This window comes from Glycine soja, chromosome 14 (assembly GCF_004193775.1).
Source record: "Glycine soja cultivar W05 chromosome 14, ASM419377v2, whole genome shotgun sequence".
Classification (NCBI taxonomy): Eukaryota; Viridiplantae; Streptophyta; class Magnoliopsida; order Fabales; family Fabaceae; genus Glycine; species Glycine soja.
The window spans coordinates 28,210,743-28,235,780 of NC_041015.1; the positions used below are offsets into that span (position 1 = coordinate 28,210,743).

Sequence of the window (25,038 nt, forward strand, 5' to 3'; positions counted from 1 at the left end):
TAAATAAAATAAATATATGTTTTTAGAAAAAAATATTTTATTTATTCTTTTGATAAAAAATAAAATAGAGTTCATTTAATAAAATAAATAAATAAAGAAAAATAAAGTAAATAAAAGGTACATAGTACCCTAGCTATAAATAGAGACGTAATAGGTCACTCTTTATATTTACAATATGTCTCTACGTTCTCTCTTCCTCTCAAATCCGTTCTCTCTTCTTCCTTTTTCAAAATCCTCTCTTTTTTCCACATACACTCAAACCTGTGTCAGTAAAACGACGATCTGGGACTCGTTAATCGTTGGATCATAGTGAAATTTGAAGTGTGGTTCAGAACTTATTTTCTCACACACCTACCGGTGGGATTTCCGAGATAATGTCTATGGTGGAAGAAATATCCCTCGCACTGAGCTTTCTCTTTTCCCGCAAACACTCAAAACCTGTCCTAGTAAAACTACGATCCTGGACTCGTCAACCGTTGGATCGTCGTGAAATTTGGACACCATCTTTGAAACCCATTTTCACACATCCCCAACATTGGGATTTGCGAAATAATGTTTGTGGTGAGAGAAACTTTGCTCTCACGGGGATAGTGGAATGAAGACTTCAATCTTTTCTCCTTCTCTCTAATGCTTGGAGACCCTAGAAGAACAACTAGAGGAAAGCTTGAGAAATCTCAAGAAACTGCTAGAGATGCCGTTATCGTTGCTGGAATATACACGTGAGTCCACTTAGAGGTAAGGGATGAGTTTATCATAATTGGAGTTAGAATGAACATGTGTAGGGATCCTTAAAATATTAAATTGAGGTTTATTTTGTGATGTTTATTTAATTATATTTTTTCCTTTACGATTATAAATACGATATTGTTGTGTTTGATGGACCAATTAATGTCCTGATGCGAATTAGTGGATAAAATTAAGTGCTCTTAGTATTTTCGTGTTTTTGACCTATGATTTTGATTCATTGATTTTGATATAATTGTGTGAAATTGTTTGAAGGGTTTTACTCCTCATGTGAGAAACATTTTTGTATAATTTGTTTGTATTTTAGACAAGATTTTACTGGATTAGCATGATAAATTATTATATTGGGATCATGAAATTGTGATTGAAAATATGAGTAAGTGATAAATTGGATATGTGATAAATTGTGAGATACCCGTGTATTGAGATATTGTATGTATTGAGTTGAACTACGAATGGTGCAATCATACAATTGTAAGACCCTTTAAAGGCGATGAGTTTTTGTGCGATGAATATTGTGATGGTATCCACTATGGGAACCCGGCGAGTTGAATCACTTTGAGGTGCAACGAGTTAAAATGATTTTGAAAACAATTGAGTAGTTGTGTGTCTTGCATAGTTTATAGGTAAAGTCTATGTGTGTGTCATGTATATGATTCATGACGTGTGATAATATGTTGCTTTGGAATTATACCATTTTGATTGAGATTGAGTGTATGTGATAAATTGAGTATGTATTGAATTTGAATATACATGTGTATTGAGATGTTATATGCATTGAGTTATTAGCTATGAACTATACAGTCACACGACTGTGAGACCTTTTAAGGGTGACGAGTTAATGCGTGACGAGTATTGTGATGGAAACCACTTTGGGGACCCGACGAGTTTAATCACAAGCGCAACCAGACAAAATTATTGAGAACAATTGAGGAGTCGTGTGTTTTGTACAGTGCATAGATAGAGTATGTGTGCTAAAATGTTTTCTGGGTTGGACCTGAATCAAGAGGGAGAGACCCTGATGAACTCTTTGATGGATCAAGTTGCCTCGGAATAATTAAGAAGGGGGGGTTAAATTAATTATTAATGTACCTTGACAAATTAAAACTTATCCTTCTTAATGTTACTAGATTCAATTAGGCTTTACTACTAAGTTATGTAACTTAAACAAAAGTAAAGCGTAAAAGTAAAGTACACAGCGGAAATTAAAAAGTGTAGGGAAGAAGAAGACAAACACAAGAATTTTATACTAGTTTGGCAACAACCCGTGCCTACATCCAGTCCCCAAGCAACCACCGGTTCTTAAGATTTATTTCAACCCTGTAAAATCCTTTACAAGCAAAGATCCACAAGGGATGTACCCTCCCTTGTTCTCTTTGAACAACCAAGTGGATGTACCCTCCACTTGAACTGATCCACAAGAGATGTATCCTCTCTTGTTCTCAGTTACAACAACCCAAGTAGATGTACCCTCAACTTGTACCACAAAGGATGTACCCTCCAATGTGTTAAGACAAAGAATTCTCAGGCGGTTAGTCCTTTGAAATCTTTTGTTTAAGGGAAAGGGAAGAATCAAAAGAATTCTCAGGCAGTTAGTCCTTTGAATTCTCTTGGAAAGGTAGAAGGGAGACACAAAAGAATTCAGGCGGTTAGTCCCTCTATTCTTTTGGAAAAGGGAGAAGAGAGACACAAAAAGAATTCAGGCGATTAGTCCTTGTTGAATTCTTTTTGGCAAAGGGAGAAGAGAATGAAAAAATATAACACACTTTTGTTTTCTGCAGAATTTTCACTTGCAGAAGAACAAGGTTTGGAAAACAGAAAACTTAGAAAGCTTTTTGGCAAAGGAAGAAGAAGAAAGATGAGTAGGAAATCTTCCCTTGTGAAGTCTTCTTGATTTCTTCTCTTGAATCTTGAATTCATCTTCTCTTGATTCTTGAAATCAAACTTCTCATGAATCTTGAATCTTCTTGATTTCTTCTCATGAAACTTGAAATTAATCTTGATCTTGAACTTGTTGACTCAATCTTGAAATCATTCTCTTGGGCTTTTTTTCATCATCAAAACTACTTGAATCAACTTGATTCATCATCATGAAGCTTTCTTCTACAGCAAATTCAGCTAAAAACTTTTTGAAATCAAATTTTATCACTGGTAATTGATTATAGGAAACTGGTAATCGATTACCAGAGAGTAAATACTCTGGTAACTTAGAAAATTTGAGAAAACTCTTGTGTAAAAAAAAATTGTGCTATGCTTGGTTTTTGAAAAATCCTTTTCAATACTTCCCTTGTGAAGTCTTCTTGATTTCTTCTCTTGAATCTTGAATTCATCTTCTCTTGAATCTTGAAATCAAACTTCTCATGAATCTTGAATCTTCTTGATTTCTTCTCATGAAACTTGAAATTAATCTTGATCTTGAACTTGTTGACTCAATCTTGAAATCATTCTCTTGGGCTTTTTTTCATCATCAAAACTACTTGAATCAACTTGATTCATCATCATGAAGCTTTCTTCTACAGCAAATTCAGCTAAAAACTTTTTGAAATCAAATTTTATCACTGGTAATTGATTATAGGAAACTGGTAATCGATTACCAGAGAGTAAATACTCTGGTAACTTAGAAAATTTGAGAAAACTCTTGTGTAAAACAAAATTGTGTTATGTTTGGTTTTTGAAAAATCCTTTTCAATACTTCCCTTGTGAAGTCTTGACTTGTTGCTTCTTGATTTCTTCTCTTGAATCTTGACTTCATCTTCTCTTGAATCTTGATTCTTCTTGATGTCTTTTCTTGAATCTTGAAATCAACTTCTTTTGAATCTTGAATCTTCTTGATTTCTTCTAATGAATCTTGAAATTAATCTTGATCTTGAACTTGTTGACTCAATCTTGAAATCATTCTTTTGGGCTTTTTGTCATCATCAAAACTACTTGATTCATACTTGATTCATCATCATGAAGCTTGCTTCTACACTCTTCAGAGTGTAGACCTTGGGGGTAAATAAACTCGTTTTGAATGTTCCTTGAAGCCTATGTGTGGAAGCAAAGCTTCCAAGCTTATTTTGATGATTCCAAAGACTCAAGTCAAGAATCAAGATTCTAGCAACTTTCAAGAATCAAAGAGTCATTCAATCAAGAATCAAGATTCAAGTGAAGATTCAAGAGAAGACTCAAGATATGCAAGAACCTCAAGAAAAGCATCAATATAAGTATAAAAAGAATTTTTCAAAGAAAAGATTGAATAACACAATTTCTCCAAAAGAATTTTTCAAAGAAAAATCTTTTACCAGAGTTTTTACTCTCATGTAATCGATTACCATAAGGCAGTAATCGATTACCAGAAGCCCAAAATAGTTTTATAACTGTTTTACAAAGTAGTAATCGATTACCATGGGTATGTAATCGATTACCAATGTTTTTGAATGTTGAATTTCAAATCTCAAGAGTCACAACATGTGACAAAATATTTTCAAAATAGTGTAATCAATTACACAATATTAGTAATCGATTACCAGTGGTTTTTGAACGTTGGATTTCAAACCTCAACATGAAGAGTCACAACTTTTGATAAAATAAACTGTGTAATCGATTACACCATTATGGTAATTGATTACCAGTGACTGGTTTTGAAAAATTGCCAAGAGTCACAACTTTTAAAGTGACTGGTTTTGAAAAATTGTCAAGAGTCACAACTTTTAAAGTGACTGGTTTTTTTAAAGAAATTCCAAGAGTCACAACTTTTAAAGTAACTGGTTTTTGTAGAAATTGTCAAGGGTCACAACTTTTAGCATGGTGCTTTCAAGAGCCATCAAATGGCTATAAATATGTGACCATGGCACGAATTTCAAACAGAATTTTCAACATCTTTCTAAGAGGTTTTGTTCAACACTTGCTTTGTCAAGAAAATTTCATTGGGCAAAAACTTGTGCTATTCTATTTTCTTCCTCTCCTTCATTCTTACAAAAAGCTTTTCAAGAGACCTACTCTTGGTGACTGTTTTCAAGAGAAGGTCTTCGTGGTTACAAACACTAAACACAAGGGACCAACGTTTCTTGGGTTTATTGCAAAAAGCAGGATTTGCTTCTTGGTTGATCACTGGACACAAAAGACCAACGTCTTTTGGGTTCATTGCAAGAAGTGGGTATAACTTCTTGGTTGTTATCATTGGACACAAGGGACCAACGTTCCTTGGGGTTCATTGCAAGAAGTTGGAATAACTTCTTGGTTGTAATCACTGAACACAAAGAAGGGAAGTCCTTTGTGGTTCATTGCTTGTAAAGGATTTTACAAGGATAGTGGAAATCTCAAGCAGGTTGCTTGGGGACTGGGCACGGGTTGTGGCTGAACCAATATAAATCTGGTTTTACACTCTCTCTTTCCTTAATCTATTTTACTTTCTATTGTGTTTATATTTCTTTAAGTTTACTTCTCCTTATTTGTTATTCGAGTAACCTACAATTAAAGAAATAATTGAATCTAGGGAATATCTAAGAAAGGAAAATTTTCAATTAGGAATAGTCAACGAAATCTTAATTCAAACCCCCCCCCTTCTTAAAATTTCTGAGGCCACTTGTCCAACACTATGTTGATCCCATATGGTTGGAGTGTTCTCACAAAATAGAGTGACCCTGAATATTCTCCCTATGATTGTACCTAGTGAGAGTAACCTGACTTACCAGTGTGTGGTCTGTCTTGTCATGTATTCCTAGGCGCCCGACAAGGTTTTTCATTAACATGGTACCACATTGCATATAAGATTGAGTTTTAATATATTTGTTGCATAACGCTTGTGTATTGATCGATATTGATTGGTTGAGTGATATTTTGTTTGATCCTTGAGTATGTAAATGATGTGAAAATGAATGAGACCTGTTGTGTTGAGATGTGATGTTACGCGACAAGTGGTGGAATGACATGAGTTGTGCTTAAGTAAGTTGTATTTCATTTATGTGTGTGTGTGTGTGTGTGTGTGTGTGTGTGTGTGGTTTCTCTCTATTAGTTAGGAATTTGATAACTCATTCCCCATGTGCTATTTGTGTTTGGTACTGTGATAATCTCGAACTTTGTGTTTGTGTGAGCAGATGGTTAGGTGGATGACTATGCAGAATCTCGTGCTAGAGGACGCTGGAATACAATGCTCTAATAGGATGTGACATTGGGGATGAGTTTTATTTTAATTACATAATGTTATTTTATTTTATTTTACCTCATTAATTTAACAAAATTTCTTTTTTAAACTTTGACAATCTTGTTCTGAGCCGAATATGCTTTTAATAAGTTTTATTTGATAATAGTGAAGTGAATGTGAACCTTTTACCCACGTGAATTTATTTATCAGTATTTTTATATGCTTTGTTTATTTATATGTATGTCGGAATAGAGGGTGTCACATAGTCACTTATAGCCTTATGGTATAGATTTACTGCACTTATAGTGATGCCCTCCAAACTATTGTTAAGAGATGAAGGGACTCATTAAATCAATCACAGTGTATAGGGGCAAATATAGATTTTTAAAGGCTAAGAAATGATTGATGAAGAAAATCAAACATAAAACTCAAGAACAAATTATTACCAAAGCTATTTCTGAAGAGGGAAAGAAATTGTTATATTAAATAGGCAACTAACCTCAAGAGTAAACATTTGAAATGACTACAATGATATTGTGCACAAAACAAAGGAAGAGAAAAACTAACATTTAAAACTAGGATAACAGCTAGTAAAAGGAGTTCAAAAAAATTTAAGACAATCACAAATTTAGTATAATATTACCGTTCCAAGGGTAAGCAAGCTTTTATTAATATAAGAACCTTCTTTCCTCCGCAAACCAGTTGTTTCGGTTTTAGAACTTTCAGACCCTGCAAGATCAATTAAGTGCTGGAAAAGCAGGGAAGAGCTTTTAGAAGTGTAATAAACAAAATGCTGGAGACATTTACTGGAGCAATATAGTAATGAATAATCCCAGTCTTATGAGTATTACCAAGTGGGACAATGTCACATCCTCTTCCCCTATATTCTCACCTCGCGAATTGCTTTCAACAGTCTGAAAGAAATAATGTAATCAGTAAAGTAGCATGAGCCATATAAAGAAATAGAAACAACCAAAAAGTACAACCCAGTAAGTAATGATTGATGAAAACACATTCTTAATGATGTCATTTAACATATAGCTACTCATCCAATTAATTTTATGTTATATCATAGTTGTGTGATGTCTTGTTTCCTGTGAATTTTTAAATATCTCATGTTCATGTATGTGCACTACCATATCTGCGCTTTCCTCTCTATTGCCACCATTTCACCATGTTCTGATCAATTATTCAGAAAACAGGTGTTGGCATTGAGTCCAGAGGCTACAAAATAGATAAGAGGTAGAAGATGACTATAAATCCAACCACATTCACCTATGTTCAGTTGCTACTGCTAGAATACAATGTTAATGTATCAAGACATATATTCTAAATTTCTAACAAGGACTTTTGGTAACAAATAGAAAATTATATTATTAGCAAACCATCAAATGTTGAACACATTTTAAATCTAATCCCACTAAACTGGATTTTGGAGTGTTAAATGACAAAGAAGCATGTATTAAAATATAAAACATATGGAGATTATCTTGACATACCAAGGTGAAAATAGTGTGGCTTCGACTGCTGACTAGATTGAAATTATTTGAACCGACATGTCTATGCTCTGCATTATTTCAAAAACTAGACATTAAAATGCATGAATTAGAAGAAATAAGCATCTAAGTGATCTAACAAATCAAGACCAAAGAAAATGTAACAACCATAAATAACTCTTAGAAGGTCATAAAATCTGCAGTAGGCAGGAAATTTAAGTACAAAAGATGGTCATGCTTCAGTTGGAGCACAATGTAAAGCATTGTAAAGGAAAATCTTAGAAATGAATGCTACCAATGGTTTAAAATGAGAAGAAAGGGAAGGCAAACATAAAGTTTATTATACCTTCACCAGTAGCAATCAAAGAAAGGGCATGAGCAGGGGATAGCACAACTTCCTCTTTGATTCCTTCTACATAAGTACCATATCACCATTATATATACCTTGTAGTCTCATTATAAGATTCAATTAAAATACATATCAAGCCTTCTTTATGCAATGTCTAAGATAAGAAAAATAACAACCAATAGACGTTTATGCATACCAAAGAAGAGCTAGCAACACACTCTATTTAACACTCTTCATTATTGGGTGAGTACCAAATATGGCTAGCTTCAAGCTATTACAACTTTAGTAATGTCTATAAGAATTTGGTTTTAGGTAAAGTATGTGATAGGTAATAAGTTCTATTCTACTGTAATACTAAAGATAAATTTGTAATGAAATTTCTATCTGCCTCTTTTATTCATAATCAGTGGTATTTGTAGGATAACAACAACAAGATGAGCACGACCACTCAATGGCCAGTTGCACTAGAAGACAAGCACAAGAAATTTAGCAAAACGAAATTTAGCAACAACATAACAAAATTGGGAATATTCTTGAGGGAATATCCTTCAACTGCTGGAGGTAGGCTACACAAAGTCCTGGAGCTAAGTGGGCTTCCTTGATGTTCTCTTGGTCCTGCTATGGGTTTGTCCTGTATTGCTATCAACACCCTCCTCTGGGAAAACAACCTTTTCCTCAAGGTTGTGGATTGTGGACAAAATGTCCCAACATTTCCAGGTTGTGTCCTCTAGCGGTAAGCCTAGCCACAGGACCAAAACCAGCTTGGATGCGGGTGTAGTAGTGTTGTCCCATTTCCAATCTAGGATATATAAAGGCTCAATCACCGGGTGGTTGTCAGAATTTGTAGGGGGAATGGTATCAACAGTCACAGGGAGTACCATGATGTAGGTTCAGCAAGGAGACATGAAACACCAAGTGGATTTTGGTAGAGTCCGGCAACTGGAATCGATAAGCCACAGGGCCGACACATTCCAGGATCCAGAAGGGACCATAAAACCACTTGGACAACTTAGGGTAAGTTGACCGGAGTGATGTTTGGCGGTAAGGACAAAGGCGTACGTAGACCTAATCACCCACTGAATACGAAACATCTTGGCGGTGGGAGTCTGCAACCTACTTCATTGCGTCCTGGGCCTTAGCCAAACGGCGTTGCTGTGTGGTGTGGAGCTATGTTCGTGATGCAATTAGAGAATCGGCCGCCTCGACCGAGAAAGTTCCTTGTAGGTAATGAGCTATGGAAGGAGGTGGTTTGTCGTAAATGGCAATAAACCAGGGGCAGAGTGAATCGCGGTGTTATATGACCATTCCGCTAGAGAAAGAAAGGCAGACCACTACAACGGATCTGTTGTGAACAAAAGAGCAAAGGTATTGCAAAAGCACTTTGTTCTAGACCTTGGTTTGGTCGTCAATTTCCGATTGGTACGAGGTGCTCATCTTTAGTTTGCTTCCACTCAACCGGAAAAGCTCATGCTAGAACTTGCTTATAAATAGTGGGTCCCTGTTGGATAAGAGACTGTGAGGGAAGTCATGTAATTTGCACACTATATCAATGAATAAAATAGCAACTTTGTACGTTGTGTGTTTCGGGTGGTAAGACACCAAAATGGGCTCCCCTAGAGAATCTATCAACTACCACTAAAATGGTATTGAAACCATGGGATTGAGGGAGACTAGTGATAAAGTCGAGGGAAAGGTCCTCCCAAATCGTAGAGGGAATTGGAAGAGGCTGAAGGAGACCGACCGATTTTTTGGTCTTGTATTTCTTCTGTTGACAGATGAGGCATTGGGATACATAACGGTGGACATCATCCATCATTCCAGTCCAGAAGAAATTTTGTTGGAGCCGTTGCAGGGTTTTTGCAATTCCCATGTGGCCGCCCAAAGGGGTGGAATGGAATTCCCCAAACAATATGGAAGTGAAGGGGCTGTTTGAGGGAAGCCAAATTTTTCCTTGAAAGAAGATGAGCTCATTTGTTATTGTAAAACATGGGTGTACATCGAGCTAGTGTTAGACATTGTGTAGTAAATCTCTGAACTCAACATTGTCTCAAAGTAAGCAATGTAGTTGGTCCAAGAAAGCAAAATTCAGAAGAGATAAAGACCACCATTGACTGCTAGGGTTGGGAATGTGTGATAATGCGTCGGTCGTGACATTGCCAGAACTTGGCCGGTATTGGATCGAGTAATCATAGCCCAACAACTTGGATAAATAAGTCTATTGCTCCGGTGTCTAGATGACTTGTGACTTGAGCTCTTTTAAGCTTTTGTGGTTAGTGATGACGACAATAGGATGACCCAAGAGGTAGTGTCTCCACTTGCGGGTCGTGGATGTGATAACATGCAATTCACGGACATATGTGGAAGCCTGCTGCAGTCGAGGACAAAAGAGTTTGCTATAGAACACGATGGGGTGTCATTGCTGGAGGAGAACTGCTCCCATGGATGAGCCGGACATGTCAGATTCAAGAGTAAAAGGAAAATCAAAATCAGGGGATGCCAGTACCGAAGTCATCATAGCCTATTTAAGCTTGTTGAGCCTTCATGGACCAAGAGAATCGATCTTTCCTCAAAAGTGAATTTAATGGTCCCGAAATCAGAGCGTAGTCGTGGATGAAATGGCGATAAAAGCTTGTCAAACTAAGAAAACCACAGAGCTCAATGGTGGATGTCAAGGATGGCCACTCCCTCATGGCACTAATCTTGGCAAGGTCTGGGGCAAAGCTGGAAGCTGACACAATGTGTCTGAGGTATTGGAGAGTCTTTCTGGAAAACAAACACTTCAAACCTTGCAAGTGGAATTGTTCCCAGGATAAGGTGGTAAAAACTACCTCCTAAGGGATTAAATGAGAATCCAATGAAGGACTGTAAATCAGAATGTCATCAAAAAGTACCAAAACAAATTTCTGTAAGAAAGGTTTGAGGAGTTCATTCATGGTAGCTTGGAAAGTGGCCAACACATTACAGAGCCCAAATGGCATTACCTTGTACTCATAATGCCCCTAATGTGTGCGAAATGTCATTTTATGCATGTCTTCCTCCACCATGCGTATTTGGTGAAAACCCTAGCAAAGATCAAGTTTGGAAAACCACGAGGACTTGCCTAATTCGTCCAGCAGTTCATTTATTGTAGGCATGTGAAACCTGTCCTTCACTGTGATCACATTCAGTGCACGATAATACAAACAAAACCTCCGGTTGTTGTCTTTCTTCTTAACTAGAAGGACTAGGGAGGAGAAAGGGCTCTGGAAAACAAACACTTCAAACCTTGCAAGTGGAATTGTTCCCAGGATAAGGTGGTAAAAACTACCTCCTAAGGGATTAAATGAGAATCCAATGAAGGACTGTAAATCAGAATGTCATCAAAAAGTACCAAAACAAATTTCTGTAAGAAAGGTTTGAGGAGTTCATTCATGGTAGCTTGGAAAGTGGCCAACACATTACAGAGCCCAAATGGCATTACCTTGTACTCATAATGCCCCTAATGTGTGCGAAATGTCATTTTATGCATGTCTTCCTCCACCATGCGTATTTGGTGAAAACCCTAGCAAAGATCAAGTTTGGAAAACCACGAGGACTTGCCTAATTCGTCTAGCAGTTCATTTATTGTAGGCATGCGAAACCTGTCCTTCACTGTGATCACATTCAGTGCACGATAATACAAACAAAACCTCCGGTTGTTGTCTTTCTTCTTAACTAGAAGGACTAGGGAGGAGAAAGGGCTCTGGCTTAATTGGATCAAGCTAGCATCAAGTATAGTAGACACCTAGTTTTTGAGCTCTGTTTTCTGACAATGAGGATAACGGTATGGTCTGATATTGACTGGGTTCGAGCCGGGAAAAAGGTGAATGTGGTGAGTGATCGAATGTTATGGTGGTAAATTGGTTGGTTCTTGAAATAGGGGAGTGAAACAAGAGACGAGGTTGGTAATAGAGGAAGGAAGAGGGACATCGCCGGGAAGGGAAGGGGATGATGGGATGTGGGTCGGTTCGGGTATGGGTGAAAGATAGAACAAGGCCGAGATGCTCTGGGTATGCAACAGGTGTCTAACTTCTTAGGCTGAAGCAAGGGCTGGCCTAAAAGGGACATCATCGTGCAACTGGACGGGAAGGCCCAATTGGGAGAAAGACATAATGAAGGAGGCGTAGTCAGTAGTCATCGGGCCCATCTATTTAAGCCATTGGACGCCCAAGACTATGTTAGCGCCGCTAAAGGTTAGGACATACAAATCAGAGATGAAGGTATGGCCCTAGATTCTGATAGGCTCCTGGGGACATACGGAGCTGCAATCAAGGACCCCGCCATTGCCAACCATAATCTAAAAGGGGGTTATCGGAGAGGAAGCAAGTTCGAGGAATTTGGCAATCCTGGTTTGCACGAAATTATGGGTACTACCATCGTCAACCAAAATCGTGACACGGTGGTGGTTGATATACCCGTATACGCAAACTGTCTCGAGTGTCAACATTCCCAACAAGGCATTGAGGCTTAAATGAGGAGGGTCTCTTGGAAGTGGTGTTGGAGTAGGTAACACATCTGGTGATTCAGAATCAGGTGACGGATAAGGATCGTCACTGTCATCATTATCAATAAATAGTTGAATGTGAGGCTTGCAATGGTGACCCATCGTCCACTTATCATCACAGTGGTAACAGAGACCCTTGTCTCTGTGAACCGCAATTTCCTCCGATGAGAGGCATTTGACGGGGACTCTGGGTGAACGAGGAGGGGTTGGTCGAGACGGAGTAGGTTGCGGAGGAAAATACGAGCCACGACCGGCACAACGACGATCGTGCAACTTATCTTCCTAAAGCTTGGCCAAAGCAACAACTTGGGGAAGCGACAAGGGCTGAAGGGCTTGAACCTCACAGCGAAGCTCGGGAGTTATGCCAGAGATGAAAGAACTTAGCAGAAATGGCAGAGCGAGGTCAATACGAGCTCTGCCGGCTTGAACCTCACGGAGGAGGGGTTGGTTAAGATAGAGTAGGTTGCGGAGGAAAATATGAGCCACGACCAACATGATGGTGATTGTGCAACTTATCTTCCTAAAGCTTGGCCAAAGCAGCGACCTAGGGAAGCGATAGGGGTTGAAGGGCTTGAACCTCACGATAGAGCTCAAGAGTTATGCCAGAGATGAAGCAGCTTAGCAGAAATGTCAGAGTGAGGTCAACAATTCAGTTTACAAGCCTTTCAAACTCAATGAGGCAATCGTTCACCGAACCTCGCTATTGCACTTTGAAAAGAGCACCATGAGGGTCATCATAGTATAACGATGCGAATATGGACTCGAGAACCTGCAACATGGCAGTCCATGATGTAAGGAAGCCATTTTTGGACATCCATTGCTACCAACAGAGGGCGGGACCCTCCATGTAGAAGGATACGACGGTCATCCTTTTGTTGTCGGGCACACCTTGATAATCGAAAAATTGGCTGATTTTAAAAATCCATCCCAATGGATCCTAACCATCAAATCGTGGAACATCTAGCTTTATATGAGGCTGGCTGGGTGGAGGTGAAGGTAGGGACGGTGACGGAGGGGATTTCGGAGCGGGTGGGGCCGTGGTTAGGGTAGTCAATCATTCTATGATGGAATCAATTTTGCTGTTGATGGCAGTTTAGGCCGGGACAGAGAAGCGTGGTACGGGTGAGGGTGTTTTGGCCCTGAGTCAAGCGTGCCACTGCTTCTTCAAGACGATCCATGGTGGTCTAGCGGGTGTAATGCTAGGGCATGATGGAGAAGGCAGGTCAGACCAAATTGATAGGTAATAAGTTCTATACTACTGTAATACTAAAGATAAAATTGTAATGAAATTTCTCTCTGCCTCTTTTATTCATAATCAATGGTATTTATAGGATAACAGCAGCAAGATGAGCACGATCACTCAAAGGCCAGCTGCACTAGAAGACAAGCACCAGGAATTTAGCAAATCAGAACTCTGCAACAACATAACAGAATTAGGAAAATATCAGTAGTTGTTATAACCAACTGCTAAGGGAATATTCTTTAGCTGCTAGAGGCAAGCTACACAAAGTCCTGGAGGTAAGTGGGCTTCTTTGATGTTCTCTTGGGCCTGCTATGGGTTTGTCTTGTATTGCAATCATTATAGTTTAATGTTGATATCGAATTGAATCGAGATCTCTTTCGGAAGAATTAGGATTGCTTTGGAAATTATGTTCATTCTAGAATTAGAAGTGCATGGACCTTACAACTTTTAGAACTAAGGTAGTCACAATCATATTAGAATACACCATACTGATATGATATCCTACTATTTAGAGTCTCAATTCTCTCTTATCCCCCTTCCTTATTTAAACCTTATAATTCGAACAAGCAAACACTCAGACATTCAAAGTTGAAGAGAAATTCATCTTGTACAATTCACCGAGCGAAGTTTTTTACAATGAGAACAAGGAGCTAACAACATACTGTGCTTTAAGAAAAGGAAAGGAAAGCCAAAAGATTGTTGGATAAGCTATTGTTGACAAGAAAAAGAGAAAATAAATAATGATAGTATGACCCATTCTTGACTTCCAATATTAAGCAATAAATATAAATACCTGAGCATCCTCTTGGATTCTTAGATTCTGCTCAGTTGGATTCAGCAAGTCATTAATGACCTACAAATGGAGCACATGAAATTGAAAAGTGATACTCATTAAGATATAGGTACAGATACATATGACCAAGGATAGATGATAGATTCATGTCTGTAGGCCTCATCTACATAGAAATTTGAGGGAAGGGAAGCAAAAAATAAAATAAATAGTTCCGAAAATCAGGCTCGTACTTACAAGTCAAATTGAAGACATTGTGCCAAAAGATAGTAGTATTTGAAATAATTTCTTTTTTAAAGCATGCCTTCTTATGCTTATTGTTATAAATTAAACAGATACTACACAATGGTATTGAAAAGAAAGGAACACCTAGGCTAATCAAGAGTGTTTAGAGAAGATGAGAGAATTATTGGGAGATAAGTTTTTTATGTATTGTTTCATTATCAATGGTGTTAGTTACAAGCCTTATAAAGGCTATTACACTTCCACTAATCACATAGGGAATTCTGTTATGAGAAGTAACAAAATTACATAACTCCTAACAATCTCTCCCTTCCCAAAAATACAAGAGAGAAAACAGAAAAGATTGTTTAAGGTAAAACCAATTCTAACAATTCTCCACCTTGGTTTAAACCTTCAACTATCTACACTATTTGCATAATCTGTATACAATGAAGAAACTTAGGTCCAGGTAGAGCCTTAGTCAAAGCATCTGCTGGGTTATGATCGGTGCTAATCTTCTCTAAGTTCACCTCCCCACTTTCAATGATTTCTCTCACAAGTGAAACTTGACATCTATGTGCTTAGTCCTCTCATGGAATGTTTGATTTTTAGCCAAATATATGCCACTTTGGTTGTCGCAATAGACCTTAGCACCTTCTTTCTGAGCCTGTAAACTCGTTGTCATTCCTTTCATCCATATTGCCTCTTTCACTGCCTCAGTCACAACTATGAACTCTGCTTCCGTTGTGGACAATGAGACCACCTTTTGCAGTTTGCATTTCCAGCTAACAGTGTTTCCACAGAACTGAAACACATATTTTGTTAATGACTTGCTAGTATCAATATGTCCAGCATAATCTGGGTCAACAAATCCTGTCACATTCCCTGCACTTTCTTCATTTTCTTATACAGCAATCCAGCTTCAATGGATCCCTTCAAGTACCTTAGGATCCACTTCAAAGCCTCCCAATGTAGTTTTCCTAGTTTCCCCTTGTATCTACTGACTAGACTTATTGAGTAGGCTAGATCAGGCCTTGTTCATATCATTACATACATCAAGTTCTCTATTGCATTTGCATATGGTACATTCTTCATATATTTTGGCTTGGACTTCTCCATATTGAACTTCTTCAGCACTTTGGCTATATAGCTCTTCTGATTAACAATCAAGATATCCTTGGTTCTATCCCTCAGGATCTCCATTCCTAGAATCTTATTAGCAGACCCTATATCCTTCATTTTAAACTCACCCTTAAGCATTTCTTTCACCTTTACAATCTCCACTTTGCTTTTGCAAACTATCAACATGACATAACTTTTGAATCCATTCTCCATAATGAAGGTGTCAAACCTTTTGTACCACTGCCTAGGAGATTGTTTGAGGCCATAGAGTGACCTCTTTAACAAACACACCTTGTTCTCATCACCTTTTTTGATGAATCCCTCTAGTTGAGTCATATGAATCTTCTCATCCAGTTCTCCATGTAGAAAGGTTGTTCTCACATCTAATTGTTCCAATTCTAGATAGTTTTGAGCTACTAGTGCAAGTATCATTCTAATTGAAGAATGTTTTACAACTGGTGAAAATACCTCATTGTAGTTAACTGCTTCCCTCTGAGGGAACCCTCTTACAACTAGTCTTGCCTTGAACCTTGCTTTTTCAATCCTTGCAATTTCTTCCTTCAATTTAAAGATCCACTTGCAGTTGACCAGTCTAGTCCCTTTCGGTTTCTCCACCAAAACCCAAGTGTCATTCTTCTAAAGTGAACAGATTTCTTCATACATAGCAGTAATCCAATTTTGAGATTGATTGCTCTTGATGACTTCAACATAATTCCTAGGCTCATCAGTCTCCATTTCTTCTGCTACATTCAGCGCAAAAGCAACCATGTCAGCATAGCCAAACATTATTGGTGGGTTAATGACTCTTCTTTCCCTATCTCTGGCCAATTTATAGTTCTGTAGATCAGGTTGAGTCTGTGCAGGCTCATTCTTCTGATTCTTAACTTTGATCTCTAGTCTTAGTCTTTCTTGTACTGGCTCTACCTCCATCAGAACACTATCATAAGTGTTTGATCCTAATTTTTGATCTATTGAGGCCTTCCTTGTGTAATACATCTTAGATTCCGTGAACACAACATCTCTACTGATCAGAACTTGAGGCTGGCCCTTCTCCATACACCACAGCCTATAACCCTTGAACCCTTGAGGATATCCTAGGAACATACACTTCAGAGCCCTTGGTTCTAGTTTTCCCTGCCTTACACACAACCAAAGGTCAAAGATTTCGAGGGTAACCACTCCACTTTTCTTCTGGAGTTTTCTTATCAATAACAGTGGATGGACTTTTGTTTATTAAGTAAGCTATGGTCATCAAAGCTTCAGCCCGGAAATGTGCAAAACAGTTTGCATCAAATATAATGCATCTGACCCTCTCCATAATGATTCGGTTCATCCTTTTGGCCAGTCCATTCTGTTGGGGAGTGTGTGACACCCTCTACCCCATACATATATGTACTAATAATAAAAGGAACAAGAATTCATAATTAATTAATTATTTTTAAAACACATTTAGTTACAAGCCTTTCAAAAGGGTAAAAGGCTCACATTCACTTTTCTAACATCGTAATAAAACTTGTTCAAATAAATAATAAATCATCTTGGCTCAAAATAAGGTCTTCCAAGACTTCATGAAATTAATATAGAAACCTATACCCCAAATGTCACATCCTATCAAAGCATTGTGTTCCTGTGTCCTCTAGCATGAGGTTCTTCATAGTTATCCACCTAATCATCTGCTCCCACGAACACAAGGTTCAAGATCATCACAGGATCCAAACACAAATAGCACACGAGGAGTGAGTTATCACATTCTTAGCTAATAGAGAAACAAAACAACTAGATATACATATCATATAAATAAGATACAACTTAATCATAACTCATGTAATTCCACCACTGTCATTTAAAATTCACTTTTCAATCATCAATCACATTACACATGAATCACACAATCCGATCAAGACATAATAACACATCAATTTCATAATAAACAATTAGCAAGCGTTATGCAACAATTATGCTAAGACTCAAGCCTATATATGCAATATGGTACCATGTCAGTAAAAAACCACCATGGGGTGTTTAGGAGTACATAACAAGAGACACCATAAAATGAGTATGTCAGGTCACTCTCACTAAGTAAAATCATAGGGAGACCAGTCAGGGTCACGTTGTTTTGCAAGAATGCTCCAACCATGTGGGATCGGCACAGACTTAAAAGAGCACTTAAACCGGGTGTATTTACCCCCAAGGCCTACACTCCGAAGAGTCCGTTAGAGCCTCTCCCTCCTAATTCAGGTCCAACCCCTAAAACAATTTTTGCATGCAGACACTGCTCATGAATTATACAATACCCACGACCTCATACTCGTATTTTAAACACGTTCAATACATTGCACTACAATTTAACACTAGTTCCTAAATAGGAACCTACACTTTCTCTTTAACATTGCGCATAAACATTTTTCTCAATATAAACACTGGTCGGGTTATTGTATAATTCACAACTTACAACACAATTATTGTCACATCAAGTATTAAACACTCACACGTATTCACAACTAAGACTCATGTTCACAATTTCACATCTCATAACGGTACAATCCACCATCACATATTTACATGTATCTCACAAATTAACACATGTTCAACTTTGCACTTATACTCAATCTCAATAACAATATTATAATCTCAAAGCAACATTGTTGGACCAGCGGCCTCAATAACTTAAAAGGGATAGGCTTAGAATGCAGAAGAAGTAGCAATCAATTTAATAATGTTCTTTAAACATGCAAGACAAAATTGATTGCAACAAAATAAATGAGATAAGGGAAGAGAGAATGCAAACACAATTTTATATTGGTTCGGCAAAGTCCGTGCCTATGTCCAGTACTCAAGCAACCCCTTTGAGATTTTCCTTTCTCTTTGTAAAACTCTTTTACAAAGTCTGAACCACACAGGGACAACCCATCTCTTGTATTCAGGAATTCTTACAACTTAAGAGACCCTCGGTCCCTTAAGCAATCTCTTTGTATAAGAAGAAAGAAGAGAAATTCTCTCTTGAAGAGAAGGATATTACAATTTTTGGATCAAGTGGCCTCGGAATAATTAAGAATAAGGGGTTGAATTAATTATTAATGTGTCTTGACAAATTAAAAACTTATTCTTCTTAATGTTACTACATCCAATTAGGCTTTACTACTAAGTTATTAGAAAGTAAAGAACAAAAGCAATAACTTAGACAAAAGTAAAGCGGAAATAAAAAGTACATAGCGGAAATTAAAGAGTGTACGGAAGAAGAAGACAAACACAAGATTTATACTGGTTCGGCAACAAACTGTGCCTATATCCAGTATAAATCTTGTGTTTATCTTCTTCTTCCCTACACTCTTTAATTTCCGCTGTGTACTTTTTATTTCCGCTTTACTTTTGTCTAAGTTATTGCTTTTGTTCTTTACTTTCTAATAAATTAGTAGTAAAGCCTAATTGAATCTAGTAACATTAAGAAGGATAAGTTTGTAATTAGTCAAGACACATTAATAATTAATTTAACCCCCCCCTTCTTAATTATTCAGAGGCCACTTGATCCAACAAGTGGTATCAGAGCAGGTTTCTTGAGAAAAGTTTCACAACTTCAAGATTCATGGCCTCCTCAAATTCTTTGTTTCCCAAGGGAAACTCCATCCATAGGCCACCTATCTTTAATGGTGAGGGTTACCACTATTGGAAAACTCGAATGAAAATCTTTATTGAAGCCATAGATTTAAACATTTGGGAAGCAATAGAAATAGGACCTTATGTACCCACCATAGTAGATGCAAGCACAAGCACAACAACAGAAAAACCTAGATATAAATGGACTGAAGAGGATAGAAGAAGAATCCAATATAATTTTAAAGCCAAAAACATTATTACTTCTGCCCTAGGAATAGATAAATATTTTAGAGTGTCAAACTGTTCAAATGCAAAGGAGATGTGGGATACTCTCCAACTTACACATGAAGGCACCACTGATGTGAAAAGATCTAGAGTCAACACCCTTACACATGAATATGAATTATTTAGGATGAACACTAATGAGAACATCCAAAGCATGCAGAAAAGATTCACACACATAATCAATCACCTTGCCTCCTTAGGAAAAACCTTTCCTAATGAAGATTTAATTAATAAATTTTTGAGATGTTTAAGTAGGGAATGGCAGCCCAAGGTAACTACCATTTCTGAAAGTAAAGATCTTTCTTCTATGTCTCTTGCCACTCTTTTTGGCAAACTGCAGGAACATGAAATGGAACTTCAACATCTCAACCAAAATGAAGAGACCGAAAAAAGGAAAAAAAAAGCATATCACTCAAAGCCTCCTCCTCAATGCAAGAAGAAGAAGAAGAAGAAGAAGAAGAATCTGATGATGAAGAGGACTTCTCACTCTTTGTGAAGAAGTTTCATAAATTCATCAAAAATAGAAGAATGGAGAGACGCCATAACTTCGACAATAGGAAGAGATCTCAAGAAGGTTCCCCAACACTTAAATGCTATAAGTGTAATCGACCCGGTCACATAAAGGCACACTGCCCCACAAATGAATCATGGCCAGAAAAGAATGAGAAGAAAAGCCATGAAGAAAGAAGATCCAAGAAGGCGTATATTGCTTGGGATGACAATGACTCATCCGATGGTTCGGAGAAGGAGATCAATCTTCTATCCAAGGACTATGAAAGTGATGAGAACATTTCTCAAGAAGTTTAAGCAAGAAAAGCAAAAGTCTGACTTCCATCTTTAAAGATCTAAGCACTTAAATCATGAAAAAGGTAACATCAAAACCATTATCTTTTAAATTAAGTTGGTTGAAACTTTCCTTTCAATTAACTTGTTTATATGATGACTAACAAAATTTTATTTGTTTGTCTTGTTTGATTGCTATATTGAGTTTGTGCTCATATGTTTAATTGAGTTATTTTTCTTTCTCGAAGTATGAAGCTTATCATTAAAATAAATCTAAATGGTTGATGATGCCATGATCTATATCTTTCAATTTTTGTATGATTACTTGTATGATATGTTTAAAAGTATTTTATTGATTGCTCATGTTTTTCAAAACTATTATATTCTATTTTCAAATAAAATTATTTTGATATATTAAAACTTTCTATGTTAAACAAAAATTCATCTTGGTAAGTGTTGATATTTTTTTTTTCCTTAGTTTTTAGAAAAAGTGTCTAGTAATCGATTACCTTCACATGTAATCGATTACAGGCAGTCAGGCTAAGTGTAATCAATTACAACATTCCTGTAATCAATTACAGAGTGTCTGTATCTATAAATTCGAAATTTAAGAAACTGCGAGAACGCGATTTCTGCAGCAACACGGCTCTAAAATCCCTAAACTTCAGAACTCGATTTCTCTCTCAATTCTCAACCAAATCACGTCCCACAAAGCCCAAAATTCATCATTTTTCATTTTTTTTCATCTCCACCAATTAAAACTTCCAAGAACTCCTCCAAATGGCAGAACCATCAAAGAAGCGAAAGGGGGTTGCGACTTCATCCGCAGTCATCGGAACTCGAAGCCACGAAACATCCAAATCGCAGACATCTCAAATTCCTCCCTCCATATCATCTCCTACATTGTTTTCCTCAGAAGAACAACGTATCCGGTACAATTCTCTTTTCTCTTCTCGTTCCATTATCGACCCTAAGTTCGTAGACTTAGCTTTCTTTGATGATGAAGTGTTTGATTGCTTTCAAGCATTTCAAAATTCTTGTTTAATTCAGTTTATCTCCATGAAACTTCCTTTTTACCCTGAATTGGTTGAAGCCTTTTATTCTAACTTGGAAATTCAAGAAGATTCCTTGATTTTTGAAGTTTATGGGATTAAGATGGTCATAGACCAGTCCCTTTTCTTTGAACTCACTCAATTATCCAGTGACGGTGTACCATTTGAGGGTACACTTGATGATGAGTGGAAGTTTGATTTTTCTGTTTCTGATGCCCGCCAGATGCTTTGCACCAACCAAACGGATATGACCGGAAGGCTTCTTGTCGGTTCATTGGCATTCGAATGCCGCATCATGCACTACTTAATTATGCGCATCCTACTCCTTAGATCTTCCAACCTTGCACAGGTTTCTGAGGAAGATTTGATAATCATGTGGGTTTTCTTAACTGGTCGTCAAATCAATTGGGCCCATCTTGTGAGATATCGCATGCATAAGGCATTGCGATCAAATGATCCACTTCCATATCCTCATTTGATCACCTTGTTTCTACAACATTTTAATGTCCCTCTTGACTCTGAGCCCTTTGTCAAATCAAGAGATCCTTCTCTATCGGTGCGAATATAGTCTCCTCTTTCGGATACCGCAAAGAGAGGGATGGCTCTTGGGTGAAGAAGGATGCTCCAGTACAGGCCGCTGAAGACCGCTCTCCATCACCACATTCTCATAGAGATGACTCTTCATCTCTTATGCACAACATTCTTGACAGGTTGGATGGACTCCACACCTTCGTCGGTGAACGCTTTGACTCATTGGATAGTCGTATTGATGCCATGGATGCACGATTTGCAGGAATGGACACACGTATCACCAAACTTGAGGAGGATGTTAGTTATGTTCGTCAGTGCTTTGACCTTCCACCACCATCCTCATAGATTTAGATTATTATACTTTGTTTCTAAAGTCTTGTATTTGGCTATATGTTTATGACATTTGAACACTTAGTATTTCTTATATTTGCTTAGTATGACTGAACATGATGATTATATTTACTTGCTTTTGGTTGTTTATGTTTATGTGTGTTAAACTTAATTATTTTTTATGATATATATGTCTAGTGGTATGTAATTACATTTGGTATTGTGCTGTATGTATGTTTTAGAATTATTCATGTATGTTTTATTTTACGAACTTTGGCCTTTTCAATGTTGCCAAAGGGGGAGAGAAAATGGGTATTTTAAAAATCAAGATATTATATTTTCAAAGCTTTAAAATTAAGCATAAATTCAAAAAGAAAGGGGGAGAAAGAGATGAGTGAATGATAGAACAAAACTTGTATGTATTCTCTTGATTTCAGGATTGTCATCATCAAAAAGGGGGATATTGTGGAAGCAATGCCTTCCAAGATTATTTTGATGATGCCAAAGAATCAAGAGTCAAGCAAGTTCCAAAGAATCAAGAGTCAAGTAAGTTTCAAGAATCAAGATCAAGATTCAAGATTCAAGAATAATCAAGATTCAAGTAAAGAATCAAGACTCAAGATTCAAGAATCAAGAGAAGACTCAATCAAGATAAATATTAAAAGAGATTTTCAAAACATTGAATAGCACAAGAATTTTTCAAAAAGCAAAATCTTTTACTAAAGAGTTTTACTCTCTGGTAATCGATTACCAGAAGGCAGTAATCGATTACCAGTAGCCAGTATTATTTTCAAAACTGATTTACAAAGCTGTAATCGATTACCATAATCATGTAATCGATTACCAATGTTTTTAAAACGTTAGATTTCAAATTTCAAGAGTCACAACTTGTGATAAAACTTTTTAAAATCATTTCAAACTTGTGTAATCGATTACATAATACTTGTAATTGATTACCAGAGTTTCTAAACGTTTTGATTTTCAAATTTAAACATGAAGAGTCACATCTGTTGATGTGTAATCGATTACACCTTGATGGTAATCAATTACCAGTGACTGATTTCGAAAAATAAATTTCCAAAAGTCATAATTCTTAAAGTGACTTGTTTCTGAAGAGTTTTTCAAAAGTCACAACTTTTAAAGTGACAAGTTTTCAAAAGAGTCACAACTTTTAAAAAGTGACTAGTTTTAAAGAAATTCCCAAGAGTCACAAACTTTAACTTGAGTCATCAAATGATTATAAATATGTGACCATGGCACGAATTTAAAAAGACTGATTCCTTTCATGCATAATAGATTTCTTTCATAGAGTTTTTGTTCAATAATTTCTCTTTTAAGAAAAGTTCATTGTCCAAAAACTTGTGCTATTCTTCTTCTTCATTCCTTCTCTCTTGTCAAAAGATTCAAAGGACTAACCGCCTGAGAATTCTTTTTTTCTTCCCTTCTCCCTCTTGACAAAAGATTTCAAAGGACTAACTGCCTGAAATATCTTCTGTTTCTTACAAAAGATTTCAAAGGACTAACCGTCTGAGATATCTTTTGTTTTCCCTTACAAAGATTCAAGGGACTAACCGCCTAAGAATTCTTTGTCTTAACACATTGGAGCATACATCCTTTGTGGTACAAGTAGAGTGTACATCTACTTTGTAGAAGCAAGGCTTCATGGTGAATCAAAGGTGATTCAAGGGTGTTTTGATGATAACAAAAGATGATGACAAAGGTGATGACAAAAAGCTCAAAGATCAATCAAAGAACAACTCAAGTGAATCAAGAACAATTCAAGAGTTCAAGATAAGAATCAAGAAAAATTCAAGACTCAAGAAGAAAGTTAAGATTCAAGAATCAAGATTCAAGGTTCAAGATCTCAAAAATCAAGATCAAGATTCAAGATTCAAGAATCAAGAGAAGACTTAATCAAGGTAAGTATGAAAAGGATTTTTCAAAAACTGAGTAGCACATGGATTTTTCTAAAAACATGTTTACCAAAGAGTTTTTACTCTCTGGTAATCGATTACCAGATTGTTGTAATCGATTACCAGTAGCAAAATTGTTTTGAAAAAGTTTCCAAATTGAATTTACAACGTTCTAATTAATTTCAAAAAGCTGTAATCGATTACAATATTTTGGTAATCGATTACCAGTCCCTTTGAACGTTGAAATTCAAATTCAAATGTGAAGAGTCATATCCTTTCACATAAAAGCCTTGTGTAATCGATTACACTGATTTGGTAATCGATTACCAGTGAATGTTTCTGAATAAATCAAAAGATGTAACTCTTCAAAAATGTTTTGACTTTTTCAAATTGGTTTTAAGTTTTTCTAAAAGTTGTAACTCTTCTAAATGGTCCTTTTAGCCAGACATGAAGAGTCTATAAAAGCAAGGCTTTGATTTGCTTTTCATTAATTCATTCATTCAATCTTGAACACTTATTTCATACAATCCTTTACAAACCTTGAATCTCTTTGAACTTCTTCTTCTTCTTTGTACCAAAAGCTTTCAGAAGTTTTCTAGTTTTTTAAACCTTGAAAACTTGTACTATTCATCTTTTCATTCTCTTCTCCCTTTTCCAAAAAGAATTCGCCGAGGACTAACCGCCTGAATTATTTTTGTGTCTCCCTTCTCCATTGTCAAAGAATTCAAAACGACACAGTTTGATAATTCTTTTGATTCTTCCCATTCCCTTATACAAAAGTGTTCAAAGGACTAACCGCCTGAGAATTCTTTTGTATCTCTATTCACAAAGTATCAAAGGTTTAACCGCCTGAGATCTTTGTCTTAACACATTAGAGGGTACATCCTTTGTGGTACAAATAGAGGTCGCTTGGGGACTGGATGTAGGCACGGGTTGT

At 36.9% G+C, this 25,038-nt stretch overlaps 1 pseudogene; it reads right to left on the minus strand.

Annotated features, from left to right (window-relative positions):
- The window catches only part of LOC114383979, a 36,939-nt pseudogene that overhangs the window by 5,901 nt on the left and 6,000 nt on the right, over positions 1 to 25,038 (minus strand).